Source organism: Natator depressus, chromosome 2 (assembly GCF_965152275.1).
Source record: "Natator depressus isolate rNatDep1 chromosome 2, rNatDep2.hap1, whole genome shotgun sequence".
NCBI classification, from domain to species: Eukaryota; Metazoa; Chordata; order Testudines; family Cheloniidae; genus Natator; species Natator depressus.
This window is the reverse complement of record NC_134235.1, coordinates 1,924,131-1,937,048: the sequence shown is the minus strand read 5'-3', so window position 1 is coordinate 1,937,048 and position 12,918 is coordinate 1,924,131. Positions and strand designations below refer to the sequence as shown.

The window sequence follows — 12,918 nt, the reverse complement described above, 5'->3', positions numbered from 1 at the left end:
ATTGGGAACAGCTAATTTAGACCCCATCATTGTATACGTATAGTTGGGATGATGCTTTTCAATGTGCATTACTTTGCATTTATCAACACTGAATTTCATCTGCCATTTGGTTGCCCAGTCACCCAGTTTTGTGAGATCCCTTTGTAGCTCTTTGCAGTCTGCCTGGGACCTAACTATCTTGAGTGCTTTTATATCATCTGCGAATTTTGCCACCTCACTGTTTATCCCTTTTTTCAGATCACTTATGAATATGTTAAATAGGACTGGGCCAAGTACAGGCCCCTGGGGGACACCACTATTTACCTCTCTTCATTCTGAAAACTGACCATTTATTCGTACTCTTTGTTTCCTATCTTTTAACCAGCTGCTGATCCATGAGAGGACCTTCCCTCTTATCCCATGACAGCTTACTTTGCTGAAGAGCTGGATCACCCTCCTCCACATGCTTGTTGACCCCCTTAAAAAATTCTAGTAGATTGGGGAGGCAGGATTTCCCTTTACAAAAACCATGTTGACTCTTCCCCAACAAATCGTGTTCATGTGTGTGTCTGATAATTCTGTTCGTGACTATAGTTTCAACCAATTTGCCTACTACTCAAGTTTGGCTCACTGGCCTGTAATTGCTGGGATCACCTCTGGAGCCTTTTTTAAAAATTGGCGTCACATTAACTATGCTCCAGTCATCTGGTTCAAAAGCTGATTTAAATGAGAGGTTACATACCACAGTTAAAAGAAAAGGAGTACTTGTGGCACCTTAGAGACTTAAGGTGCCACAAGTCCTCCTTTTCTTTTTGCGGATACAGACTAACACGGCTGTTACTCTGAAACATACCACAGTTAATAGTTTTGCAATTTCACACTTGAGTGCCTTCAGAACTCTTGGGTGATAACATCTGGTCCTGGTGACTTATTCCTGTTTAGTTTATCAACTTGTTCCCAAAACCTCCTCCACTGACACCTCAATCTGGGACAGTTTCTCAGATTTAACACCTAAAAGGAATGGCTCAAATGTGGGAATCTCCCTCACATCCTCAGCTGTGAAGACCGATGCAAAGAATTCATGTAGCTTCTCTGCAGTGGCCTTATCCCCCTTGAGTGCTCCTTTGGCACCTCGATCATCCAGTGGCCCCACTGGCTGTTTGGCAGCTTCCTGCTTCTGATGTCGTTAAAAAAAACCTGCTGTTAGTTTTTTGTCTTTTGCTAGTTGCTCTTCACATTCTTTTTTGGCTGGCGTAAGTAGCCTTCGCACTTAACTTGCCAGGGTTTATGCGCCTTTTTATCTTCCCGGCTAGGATTTGACTTCCAACTTTTAAAGGATGCCTTTTTGCCTCTCACTGCTTCTTCTACTCTGCTGTTTAGCCACGGTGGCACTTTTTTGGTTTTTATTCCTACTTTTTTAAGTAGGGGTATACATTTAATTTGAACCTTTATTATGTTGTTTTTTTAAAACGTTTCTATGCAGCTTGCAGGGATTTCACTTTTGGGACTGTGCCTTTTAATTTCTGTTTTACTCGCTTCCTCATTTTTTTGTAGTTCTCTTTTCTGAAATTAAATGCGACCATGGTGGGCTGCTGTGGTGTTTCCCCTTCTCCCCACCCTCCAGGGATGTTAAATTTAATTACATTATGGTCACTATCACCAAGCAGTTCAGCTGTAGTCATCTTTTGGACCAGATCCTGTACTCCACAAGAATTGCCTCTCCCCTTGTGGGTTCCTGGACTATCTGCTCCAAGAAGCAGTCATTTCATGTGTCTAGAAACTTTATCTCAGCATCCTGTCCTGGGGTCACATTTCCCAAGTCAGTATGGGGACAGCTGAAATCCCTCATTATTATTGAGTTTTCTATTCTTATAGCCTCTCTAATCTCCCTGAGCATTTCATAGTCACTATCACCAACCTGGTCAGGTGGTCGGTAATAGATCCCTACTGCTATGTTCTTATTATTCAAGCATGGAATTACTATCCATAGAGATTCTATAGTACTGTTAGAGTCATTTAAGATTTTTACTAACTTGACTCCATGCTTTCTTTCACATATAGTGCCTCTCCCATAAGAACATAAGAACGGCCATACTGGGTCAGACCAAAGGTCCATCCAGCCCAGTATCCTGTCTACCGACAGTGGCCAATGCCAGGTGCCCCAGAGGGAGTGAACCTAACAGGTAATGATCAAGTGATCTCTCTCCTGACATCCATCTCCACCCTCTGACAAACAGAGGCTAGGGACACCATTCCTTCCCCATCCTGGCTAATAACCATGAATGGACTTAACCTCCATGAATTTATCCAGTTCTCTTTTAAACCCTGTTACAGTCCTAGCCTTCACAACCTCCTCAAGCAAGGAGTTCCACAAGTTGACTGTGTGCTGAGTGAAGAACTTCCTTTTATCTCTTTTAAACCTGCTGCCCACTAATTTCATTTGGTGGCCCCTAGTTCTTATATTATGGGAACAAGTAAATAACTTTTCCCTATTCACTTTCTCCACACCACTCATGATTTTATAGACCACTATCATATCCCCCCTTCGTCTCCTCTTTTCCAAGCTGAAAAGTCCTGGCCTCTTTAATCTCTCCTCATATGGGACCCGTTCCAAACCCCTCATCATTTTAGTTGCCCTTTTCTGAACTTTTCTAATGCCAGTATATCTTTTTTGAGATGAGGGGACCAAATCTGTACGCAGTCGTCATAAATATAAAGGGAAGGGTAAACCCCTTTAAAATCCCTCCTGGCCAGAGGAAATCTCCTCTCACCTGTAAAGGGTTAAGAAGCTAAAGGTAACCTCGCTGGCACCTGACCAAAATGACCAATGAGGAAACAAGATACTTTAAAAAGCTGGGGAGAGGGAGAGAAAGAAAGGGTATATGTGGTCTGTCTATATTCTGTCTTTGCTGGAGATAGACCAGGAAGCCTTAGAACTTTTAGTAAGTAATCTAGCTAGGTATGTGTTAGATTATGATTTCTTTAAATGGCTGAGAAAAGAATTGTGCTGAATAGAATAACTATTTCTGTCTGTGTATCTTTTTTGTAACTTAAGGTTTTTGCCTAGAGGGGTTCTCTATGTTTTGAATCTAATTATCCTGTAAGGTATCTACCATCCTGACTTTACAGGGGGGATTTTTTTTTATTTCTATTTACTTCTATTTCTATTAAAAGTCTTTTTGTAAGAAAACTGAATGCTTTTTCATTGTTCTCAGATCCAAGGGTTTGGGTCTGTGGTCACCTATGCAAATTGGTGAGGCTTTTTATCCAACACTTCCCTGGAAAGGGGGGGGTGCAAGTGTTGGGAGGATTGTTCATTGTTCTTAAGATCCAAGGGTCTGGGTTTGTAGTCACCTAGGCAAATTGGTGAGGCTTTTTACCAAACCTTGTCCAGGAAGTGGGGTGCAAGGTTTTTGGGAAGTATTTTGGGGGGAAAGACGTGTCCAAACAGCTCTTCCCCAGTAACCAGTATTTGTTTGGTGGTGGTAGCGGCCAATCCAAGGACAAAAGGGTGGAATATTTTGTACCTTGGGGAAGTTTTGACCTAAGCTGGTAAAGATAAGCTTAGGAGGTTTTTCATGCAGGTCCCCACATCTGTACCCTAGAGTTCAGAGTGGGGGAGGGACCTTGACAGCAGTATTCAAGATGTGGGTGTACCATGGATTTATATAAGGGCAATAAGATATTCTCCGTCTTATTCTCTATCCCTTTTTTAATGATTCCTAACATCCCGTTTGCTTTTTTGACTGCCGCTGCACACTGCATGGACGTCTTCAGAGAACTATCCACGATGACTCCAAGATCTTTCTCCCGATTAGTTGTAGCTAAAATTAGCCCTCATCATATTCTATGTGTAGTTGGGGTTATTTTTTCCAGTGTGCATTACTTTACATTTATCCACATTAAATTTCATTTGCCATTTTGTTGCCCAATCACTTAGTTTTGTGAGATCTTTCTGAAGTTCTTCACAGTCTGCTTTGGTCTTAACTATCTTGAGCAGTTTAGTATCATCTGCAAACTTTGCCACCTCACTGTTTACCCCTTTCTCCAGATCACTTATGAATAAGTTGAATAGGATTGGTCCTAGGACTGACCCTTGGGGAACACCACTAGTTACCCCTCTCCATTCTGAAAATTTACCATTTATTCCTACCCTTTGTTCCCTGTCTTTTAACCAGTTCTCAATCTATGAAAGGTTCTTCCTTCTTATCCCATGACAACTTAATTTACATAAGAGCCTTTGGTGAAGGACCTTGTCAAAGGCTTTCTGGAAATCTAACTACACTATGTCCACTGGATCCCCCTTGTCCACATGTTTGTTGACCCCTCAAAGAACTGTAATAGATTAGTAAGACATGATTTCCCTTTGCAGAAACCATGCTGACTTTTGCCCAACAATTCATGTTCTTCTATGTGTTTGACAATTTTATTCTTTTCTGTTGTTTCAACTAATTTGCATAGTACTGACGTTAGACTTACCAGTCTGTAATTGCCAGGATCACCCCTAGAGCCCTTCTTAAATATTGGTGTTACATTAGCTATCTTCCAGTCATTGGGTACAGAAGCTAATTTAAAGGACAGGTTACAAACCATAGTTAATAGTTCTGCAATTCCCCATTTGAGTTCTTTCGGAACTCTTGGGTGAATGCCATCTGGTCCTGGTGACTTGTTACTGTTAAGGGACCCGTTCCCGGACCAGGGGGATGAGGTGGATGAGGCTTTCTTCCGGCAACTTGCAGAAGCTACTAGATCGCACGCCCTGGTTCTCATGGGTGACTTTCATTTTCCTGATATTTGCTGGGAGAGCAATACAGCGGTGCATAGACAATCCAGGAAGTTTTTGGAAAGTGAAGGGGACAATTTCCTGGTGCAAGTGCTAGACGAGCCAACTAGGGGGGGAGCTTTTCTTGACCTGCTGCTCACAAACAGGGAAGAATTAGTGGGGGAAGCAAAAGTGGATGGGAATCTGGGAGGCAGTGACCATGAGATGGTCAAGTTCAGGATCCTGACACAGGGAAGAAAGGTAAGCAGCAGGATACGGACCCTGGACTTCAGGAAAGCAGACTTCGACTCCCTCAGGGAGCGGATGGGTAGGATCCCCTGGGGGACTAACATGAAGGGGAAAGGAGTCCAGGAGAGCTGGCTGTATTTCAAGGAATCCCTGTTGAGGTTACAGGGACAAACCATCCCGATGAGTCGAAAGAATAGTAAACATGGCAGGCGACCAGCTTGGCTTAATGGTGAAATCCTAGCGGATCTTAAACATAAAAAAGAAGCTTACAAGAAGTGGAAGGTTGGACATATGACCAGGGAAGAGTATAAAAATATTGCTTGGGCATGTAGGAATGAAATCAGGAGGGCCAAATCGCACCTGGAGCTGCAGCTAGCAAGAGATGTCAAGAGTAACAAGAAGGGTTTCTTCAGGTATGTTGGCAACAAGAAGAAAGCCAAGGAAAGTGTGGGCCCCTTACTGAATGAGGGAGGCAACCTAGTGACAGAGGATGTGGAAAAAGCTAATGTACTCAATGCTTTTTTTGCCTCTGTCTTCACTAGCAAGGACAGCTCCCAGACTGCTGCGCTGGGCATCGCAACATGGGGAGTAGATGGCCAGCCCTCTGTGGAGAAAGAGGTGGTTGGGGACTATTTAGAAAAGCTGGACGTGCACAAGTCCATGGGGCCGGACGAGTTGCATCCGAGAGTGCTAAAGGAATTGGCGGATGTGATTGCAGAGCCATTGGCCATTATCTTTGAAAACTTGTGGCGAACGGGGGAAGTCCCAGATGACTGGAAAAAGGCTAATGTAGTGCCAATCTTTAAAAAAGGGAAGAAGGAGGATCCTGGGAACTACAGACCAGTCAGCCTCACCTCAGTCCCTGGAAAAATCATGGAGCAGGTCCTCAAAGAATCAATCCTGAAGCACTTCCATGAGAGGAAAGTGATCAGGAACAGTCAGCATGGATTCACCAAGGGAAGGTCATGCCTGACTAATCTAATCGCCTTTTATGATGAGATTACTGGTTCTGTGGATGAAGGGAAAGCAGTGGATGTATTGTTTCTTGACTTTAGCAAAGCTTTTGACACGGTCTCCCACAGTATTCTTGTCAGCAAGTTGCAATGGGGGAGGTTTAGATTGGATATTAGGAAAAACTTTTTCACTAAGAGGGTGGTGAAACACTGGAATGCGTTACCTAGGGAGGTGGTAGAATCTCCTTCCTTAGAGATTTTTAAGGTCAGGCTTGACAAAGCCCTGGCTGGGATGATTTAACTGGGAATAGGTCCTGCTTCGAGCAGGGGGTTGGACTAGATGACCTTCTGGGGTCCCTTCCAACCCTGATATTCTATGATTCTAAAGGGTCATCTCCCTGCTCCTCCCACTGTCCACACACGGCCAACACCACATTCCCCCTGGCATAATATGGCTTCATCATATTCACATGGTACACCCGGCGGTGGTGGGCCCGGTTCGACAGCTCCACCACAGAGTTCACCTCATTGAGCTGCTTGACGACCTTGAAAGGGCCCTCCCAGGTGGCCTGTAGTTTGTTCTTTCTCACGGGGATGAGAACCATCACCGGATCCCCGGTGGCGTAGGCCCGGGCCCGCGCCGTGCGGTCATACCAGACCTTCTGCTTCCTCTGGGCTCTGGCCAGATTCTCCCTGGCCAGGCCCATGAGTTCAGCCAGTCTCTCTCGGAAGGTCAGGACATACTCCACCACTGACTCTCCATCGGGAGTGGCCTTCTCCTCCCACTCGTCTCTCATCAGGTCCAGGGGGCCCCTCACCCTCCTTCCATATAACAGTTCGAAAGGCGAAAATCCGGTAGACTCCTGGGGCACCTCCCTGTACGCGAACAGCAGGTGAGGTAAGTACTTGTCCCAATCCTGCGGGTGCTGGTTCATAAAGGTTTTCAGCATCATCTTTAGCGTCCCATTGAAGCTCTCCACCAGCCCATTGGACTGGGGGTGATACGCTGAGGCCCAGTCGTGCCGGACCCCACATTTCTCCCACAAGCACCAGAGCAGGGCCGACATGAAGTCGGACCCTTGGTCTGTCAAGACTTCCCTGGGGAACCCCACTCAGCTGAAAATGGTCAGGAGCTAATCTGCCACGGTGTCTGCTTCAATCCTCCTTCTTCCCTTTTTTAAAGATTGGCACTACATTAGCCTTTTTCCAGTCATCCGGGACTTCCCCCGTTCGCCATGAGTTTTCAAAGATAATGGCCAAGGGCTCTGCAATCACAGCCGCCAATTCCTTCAGCACTCTCGGATGCAACTCGTCCGGCCCCATGGACTTGTGCACGTCCAGCTTTTCTAAATAGTCCCCAACCACCTCTATCTCCACAGAGGGCTGGCCATCTCTTCCCCATTCTGTGATGCCCAGCGCAGCAGTCTGGGAGCTGACCTTGTTAGTGAAAACAGAGGCAAAAAAAGCCTCTGTTTTCACTAACAAGGTCAGGGTTGCACCCGGTGGACACTACAAGACAGGCACTAACAAGACAGGGTTGCACCCGGTGGACAGTCAGATTAGTGCGTCCAGACTGGTTGGAAAACAGCTGTCGGTACGGATGCAGTACCCCCCTGACCTCAGCTTGCTGGGCAGGGGTTAGCTGATCCGAGAGGGGAATTGTTTCCAGGGGGGGACTAGCTCTGGTCCCAGGGAATAGATCTACTAAAGGGTCATCTCCCTGCTCCTCCCACTGTCCACACACGGCCAACACCACATTCCGAGTCACAGGGAAAACTGCTCAGGACCTGGAAAGAGAGGTCCGGGACATGCTGGCTTTGGGGGTGATCCAGCCATCGGCCACCCCTTTGGCCTCACCGGTGGTGCTGGTCCCCAAAAAGGATGGGTCGGTCCGGTTCTGTGTGGACTATCGGAAGCTCAATGCCATCACTGTATCTGATGCCTACCCCATGCCCAGGCCGGACGAGCTCCTAGACAAGCTGGGAGGAGCTCGGTACCTTACCACCATGGACCTTACAAAGGGCTACTGGCAGGTGCCGCTGGATGCAGATGCCCGGCTGAAATTGGCCTTTATCACCCCTCTGGGGCTCTATGAGTTCCTGACCCTGCCTTTCGGCCTCAAGGGAGCGCCGGCCACCTTCCAGCGCCTGGTGGACCAGCTCCTGAGGGGGATGGAGAGTTTTGCCGTGGCGTATATTGACGACATCTGTGTCTTTAGCCAGACCTGGGAGGACCACGTGTCCCAGGTTAGACAAGTGCTGGACCGACTCCAGGGGGCTGGGCTGACTGTCAAAGCGGAGAAGTGCAAGGTGGGGATGGCTGAAGTATCTTACCTGGGCCATCGGGTGGGGAGCGGCCACCTAAAGCCAGAACCAGCCAAGGTGGAGGTGATCAGAGACTGGCCCGCTCCCCACACCAAAAAGCAGGTCCAAGCCTTTATTGGGATGGCAGGATACTACCGAAGATTTGTGCCCCACTTTAGCGCCATCGCCACCCCCATCACTGAGCTATGCAAGAAGGGGAAGCCAGACAAGGTGGTCTGGACCGAGCAGTGCCAGGAGGCTTTCCGCGCTCTGAAGGAGGCTCTGGTCAGTGGCCCAGTTCTGGCAAACCCAGACTTTGACAAGCCCTTTATGGTGTTCACCGACGCCTCCGACACGGGACTGGGGGCGGTGTTAATGCAGGAGGATGAAAAGGGGGGAGAGACACCCCATCGTGTATCTGGGCAAGAAGTTGCTACCCCGGGAGCAACACTACGCGGCCATCGAGAAGGAGTGCCTGGCCATGGTGTGGGCCCTCAAGAAACTAGAGCCCTATCTCTTTGGGCGACACTTCACCGTCTACACCGACCACTCTCCCCTGACCTGGCTGCACCGGATGAAAGGAGCCAACGCCAAGCTCCTGAGGTGGAGCCTGCTCCTGCAGGATTACGACATGGACGTGGTCCACGTGAAGGGAAGTGCCAACCTGATAGCGGATGCGCTGTCCCGGAGAGGGGGCCCTGAACTTCCCCAGGTCACTGGTCACAGTGACCCCGCTCAGTTCAGTCTCGAAGGGGGGAGAGATGTGACGATGTGAGGCAGCAGGGAGGGGGGAGTGTTGACCTGGGAATGTGCCCTGGGGATGGGAGACCTGAGAGCCTGTCACCTGAGCCAGGAGGGGGAGGGGGAGGTGACACCTCTGCCCAAGAATGTGGATGGAGGCTGCAGCAGGGAACCTGCTCGGTGGGTTTAGTTTCAGTTTGGGGCTGGGTGGAGGAACACAGGGAACCCCAGGGCTGGGGTCTAAGCTCCCTGCTCCCCCAGAAGGACCTGACTGAGGGGTCCTGGGGGTCCCCACAAGCTCTGTTTTGGACTGTGTTCCTGTTGTCCAATAAACCTTCTGTTTTACTGGCTGGCTGAGAGTCTCAGTGAATCCCAGGAAGAGGGGTGCAGGGCCTGGACTCCCCCACACTCCGTGACACAGGTCCTCAAGGAATCAATCCTGAAGCACTTACACGAGAGGAAAGTGATCAGGAACAGTCAGCATGGATTCACCAAGGGAAGGTCATGCCTGACTAATCTAATCACTTTCTATGATGAGATTACTGGTTCTGTGGATGAAGGGAAAGCAGTGGATGTATTGTTTCTTGACTTTAGCAAAGCTTTTGACACGGTCTCCCACAGTATTCTTGTCAGCAAGTTAAGGAAGTATGGGCTGGATGAATGTACTATAAGGTGGGTAGAAAGTTGGCTAGATTGTCGGGCTCAACGGGTAGTGATCAATGGCTCCATGTCTAGTTGGCAGCCGGTGTCAAGTGGAGTGCCCCAACGGTCTGTCCTGGGGCCGGTTTTGTTCAATATCTTCATAAATGATCTGGAGGATAGTGTGGATTGCACTCTCAGCAAATTTGCGGATGATACTAAACTGGGAGGAGTGGTAGATAGGATACAGAGGGACCTAGACAAATTGGAGGATTGGGCCAAAAGAAACCTGATGAGGTTCAATAAGGATAAGTGCAGGGTCCTGCACTTAGGACAGAAGAATCCAATGCACCGCTACAGACTAGGGACCGAATGGCTAGGCAGCAGTTGTGCGGAAAAGGACCTAGGGGTGACAGTGGACGAGAAGCTGGATATGAGTCAGCAGTGTGCCCTTGTTGCCAAGAAGGCCAATGGCATTTTGGGCTGTATAAGTAGGGGCATTGCCAGCAGATCGAGGGACGTGATCGTTCCCCTCTATTCGACATTGGTGAGGCCTCATCTGGAGTACTGTGTCCAGTTTTGGGCCCCACACTACAAGAAGGATGTGGAGAAATTGGAGAGAGTCCAGCGAAGGGCAACAAAAATGATTAGGGGTCTGGAACACATGACTTATGAGGAGAGGCTGAGGGAACTGGGATTGTTTAGTCTGCGGAAGAGAAGAATGAGGGGGGATTTGATAGCTGCTTTCAACTACCTGAGAGGTGGTTCCAGAGAGGATGGTTCTAGACTGTTCTCAGTGGTAGCTGATGACAGAACGAGGAGTAATGGTCTCAAGTTGCAGTGGGGGAGGTTTAGGTTGGATATTAGGAAAAACTTTTTCACTAGGAGGGTGGTGAAACACTGGAATGCGTTACCTAGGGAGGTGGTAGAATCTCCTTCCTTGGTTGTTTTTAAGGTCAGGCTTGACAAAGCCCTGGCTGGGATGATTTGATTGGGGATTGGTCCTGCTTTGAGCAGGGGGTTGGACTAGATGACCTCCTGAGGTCCCTTCCAACCCTGATATTCTATGATTCTATGATTCTATGATTCTCAATTAATTCCAAAACCTCCTCTAACGACACGTCAATCTGTGACAATTTCTCAGATTTGTCACCTACAAAAGACAGCTCAGGTTTGGGAATCTCCCTCACATCCTCAGCCGTGAAGACTGAAGCAAAGAATTCATTTAGTTTCTCTGCGAAACTTTAAGTGCTTTAAGTGCTCCTTTTGTATCTCGATCGTCCAGGGCCCCACTGGTTGTTTAGCAGGCTTCCTGCTTCTGATGTACTTAAAAAACATTTTGTTATTACTGGGACGAAGTGGGACTGCTCTTAATGTTTCCTCTGAATACTGTAGGGGTGCCTCAGTTTCCCCTAGGCATTTCTTAAGTCTTAGGTGGTGGGATAAGGGGGTGTAATTGTTGCAGAGCAAAGGGCCAGGGTACATAAATGGCCGACACTCTGTCTCCTGGCAGCTGATGGCCTGGGCCCTTCCCCACTGCAAGGTGAGAGCTAAAGGGTTGGAGAACAAAGGAATCAGGTGCCCTTTTGGCCTGGAAAAGGGACAAAGCCCAGAGGAGGGGGGGCTGGGGAGAGTTTCGGTTTGGGGCTGGCTGGGGATGAGGAGTGAAGGGCAGACGGGATTGTCTGGCTCACTGCCCCCCAAAATGGACCCAGCTGAGGGGTCCTGTTCTCTGTACCTACAAGGTCTGTGTTAGACCGTGTTCCTGTTGTCTAATAAACCTCTGTTTTACTGGCTGGCTGAGAGTCACGTCTGACTGAGGAGTTGGGGTGCAGGACCCTGTGGCTTCCCCAGGACCCCGCCTGGGTGGACTCGCTGTGGGAAGCGCAGGGAGGGGCAGAGGAGGCTGAATGCTCTGAGGTCAGACCCAGGAAGGTGGAGCCGGGAGAGCTGTGTGTCCTGCAGACAGGCTGCTCACAGAACGGAGACTTCCCCAGAGTCCGGCCTGGCTTCATAGGGAGCAGTTCCAGAGCATCGCCCGGGGACTCCGTGACAATTACCTTTTGAGTTTTTGGCTAGCTGTTATCTTCCAACTCCTTTTTGGCTTTTCTTATTACATTTTTACATTTAATTTGGCAGTGTTTATGCTCCTTTCTATTTACCTCATTAGGATTTGACTTCCACTTTTTAAAATATGCCTTTTTATCTCTCACTGCTTCTTTTACATGGTTGTTAAGCCACGGTGGCTCTTTTTTAGTTTTTTTACTGCGTTTTTTAATTTGGGGTATTCATTTAAGTTGAGCCTCTATTATGGTGTCTTTGAAAAGTGTCCAAGCAGTCATTTAAAGTATCGAGAAATTTTGTCTCTGCATTTTGTCCTGACGTGACATGTACCCAGTCACTATGGGGATAACTGAAATCCCCCACTACTATTGGGTTCTTTATTTCAATAGCCTCTCTAATCTCCCTTAGCATTTCATCATCACTGTCACTGTCCTGGTCAGGTGGTTGATAATAGATCCCTACTGTTATATTCTTATTAGAGCCTGGAATTACTATCCATGGAGATTCTATGGAACATGTGGATTCATTTAAGATTTTTATTTCATTTGATTCTAAACTTTCTTTCACATATAGTGCCCCACCAGCACAACCGACTGCCATTCCTGTATAATTTATACCCTGCTATTACCGTGTCCCATTGATTATACGTGTTCCACCAAGTTTCTGCCAGGCCTTGTTTAATAGAAGGCACTCAGGTTCACCCATCTTAGTATTTAGTCTTCTTGCATTTGTATACAAGCACTTATTACATCTGTCACTTTTGAGTTGTCTGCCTTCATGTGATGGAATTGAATGGGCCTTTTTTTCATTTGACTGTTTCTCTTCAGTTCCTCCCTGTACTTTATCAAGTTCCATCCTCTCCTCTTTACTAGGCTAAAGAGTATCCCCTTTAATAAATCCTCCCCTAAGGAATGTCTGTCCAAACCATGTGCTCCTCTGCACCTGTCAGCTTTCCCTCCGCTCTTAGTTTAAAAACTCCTCTGACCTTTTGAATTTTCTTGCTAGCAGTCTGGTTCCGGTTTGGTTTAGGTGGAGTCCATCCTTCCTATACAGGCTCCTTCTTTCCTAAAAGGTTCCCCAGTTCCTAATAACACTAAACCCCACTGCCCTACACCATCCTCTCATCCATGCACTGAGACCCCGCAGTTCTGTTGAACTGGCCCTGTGCGTGGATCTGGAAGCATTTCAGAGAATGCTACCAGGGAGGTTCCAGAGTTCAATCTCTTGC

General features: G+C 47.7%; 1 protein-coding gene across 1 annotated transcript in view; it reads right to left on the bottom strand.

The window, feature by feature from the left end:
* WDR97 (WD repeat domain 97) overlaps positions 1-12,918 on the bottom strand; it is a 74,305-nt gene that overhangs the window by 37,783 nt on the left and 23,604 nt on the right. The gene's annotated exons all lie outside the window — the stretch shown is intronic.